General features: G+C 34.8%; 1 long non-coding RNA gene across 1 annotated transcript; it reads right to left on the bottom strand.

Moving 5' to 3' along the window:
- Positions 1-1,150: 1,150 nt before the first annotated feature.
- Positions 1,151-1,877, bottom strand: LOC139435111 (uncharacterized). Its single transcript, XR_011644384.1, has 2 exons — positions 1,791-1,877; positions 1,151-1,248 (listed from the first exon to the last, which is right to left on the bottom strand). It is a non-coding gene; the product is annotated as an uncharacterized lncRNA (long non-coding RNA).
- Positions 1,878-2,343: the final 466 nt, after the last annotated feature.

Here is a 2,343-nt window from a genome sequence, read left to right on the forward strand (position 1 = left end):
TTTCTATTTAGCACGAAGACTTCAGAATCTTAAAATCCCTTAACGTTTGTATGCAATTGTGCTAAATTCAACTTACTCTGGAATCAAGCAAATATTAATATGTTTGCATGACATTAGTTATTTATATTTTGCCATCACTGAACTATACGTTTAATACATTTAAGTCAAGCTAAGGTACATGTGTTACATGTGTACAGCTAGTTAGTGCTCTTACCGATGCCTCCTCCAAACAGCATAATAACCAGACTGTATCATTAAATATGAAGTACCAGTTCTAGATCCTTGACTTTAGACAAACAATTCAAAAGACAACATGTATTTAAAGACCAATCTTTATTTGAAGGTGCCTCTTAACCTGAGATATTAGTTATACAGTAATAGTATTGACAATCTAAAAAAACTGAGCAACTCAACAGTCAACTTTATGTTTCTTATTGTCTCTAAAGCATTTATTATTTTCATTTTCCCCCTCTCATATTCAGTGTGGACGGATTGAGACAGCGTGGTGTCCAGAGGGCTGCAGAGACTTCAGGGAGAAACCTCGTGTGATGGACGTCCTGTCTGTTGGTGTGGAGAGGACTGAGGGTCTTTCCTCAGCGAGGAAGACCAGGCCTGATGGAGGAGCCCATGCTGGGAAAAGCTGATACCAACTGCACAGGCCTAGTCTGTCACGTTATTTGACTAAATGTGTTTACTTATACATTTAATAGGTTTACACCTTCTGTCCATATGTGCTTTTTATTTAAAACATTTGATTAACTTTTGGTTCACATTTCAAGAAATTGTATTTGTATTTGTACTCCTTTCGTCCATTATTCTTACTGAACATGTTAGATTACACATTCACATCTGACTGAAGATTGGCCCCATTTATTTGTGACGTTGCAAACTCTGCGGTACAAGGCACAAGTGATGTGAAGCTCATAAAGTGAGGCGAATAGAAATAATCAGCTGATGGAGTGTAGATGTGGAAATAGGTGCATTCGATCAGCTGACTGTTTTGTATAAGCCTGACTATAACCACCCCTTCTCTGAGGTGCAGGCAGTGTCACAAACAAATGATGGTCCTGATAGACTACAAAAATATTCGGTGTGCAGATCTTTGTTTTCACAATAAAAGTAGTTTCTTAGTGAATGTCTTGTACTGGTCTTAAAATCTCATAACATCAGCTTTTAATGTTCCTCTTGGATGTTCTTCTTGACCCTCAGAGAAGGAGAAGATGTCGTGTCTTTCAGGCATGTCCTTTCCTAACAAAAATTACAGGAAACATAAAACATTATTGCAGAACAAGTGTGTTATTTATGAAAGAGGTGTGTTTGTGTGTTATGGGGCTGTTGATATAATTATTTTTTAATTGTAATCAGATTATGAATGAACAGTATGAAATTCATCAACATTGAAATATATGTTATTATCAAAATAATATTTAACTGTTATCAAAACATAGTGCAACTGTAGAAGCTTGCTCTGTTGTCTCACTGAAAGAATAACTTTTACCACGTTTTTTACAGACAATATTGAGAGATAAATAGTAGCAGTTCTCACTATGTGTTAAATATCTTTGCCTTCAATACATTACATTAGAAAGCTGACAAAGTCATATTGCTTGTTAACATCTAAATGTGACTTTTTGCATGGAAAAACCCCTCAACTTAACTGATGTGTAGGTGATCTAGTATTTAGTATTGTTTAATGGAATGTATATCAGTGTATTCAAGTCAATACTTCATTCATTTAAACCAATATCTTTCTTGATTCTTTGTACAGTATGAAAAAAGAGTCTTAGTACCTGAGCTGAAGTTCACTGCTGTGAGGAGTCCAGTTCTGTCTCTCACTCTCTGGTCCAGCCTGTCTGCATCACCTGGACACCTTAAGCTTAAACAAACAGATATATATATGTAAAGTACCATGTGTACAAACAATATAACTGATTCTCTTCTGTTGAACATGTTGGATTGTGTAGAGTCAGGGTCCTTTTTATTTTACTGTAACTTTGGAAATTGTGTTACCAATGCTTACTGTTTATTTGATATCAATTTGTAATACAATTAATAAAAACAACAAGGTTTGGGTTCGTTATTCAGATGACTGTGACGTTAACTTGTAAGCTCAATAATGAACTCCAGCTCAACCAACCATATTGTAATATCTAAGTAATCATCTTGAAATATGACATTAATAATTGTAATATACACACATCTTATTGTGAGGTTGATTTCACATACACTACTTCGACGTTAGCTAAATAGAAAATAGCATGGATAATTTACAAAGGCTTTAAAAACACAGCAGGAGCCCAAGACAATTATAAAACTTGTCATTATTTCAGTACAGTTTAAATT

The sequence above is a fragment of the Pseudochaenichthys georgianus genome, chromosome 14, assembly GCF_902827115.2.
Source record: "Pseudochaenichthys georgianus chromosome 14, fPseGeo1.2, whole genome shotgun sequence".
NCBI classification, from domain to species: Eukaryota; Metazoa; Chordata; class Actinopteri; order Perciformes; family Channichthyidae; genus Pseudochaenichthys; species Pseudochaenichthys georgianus.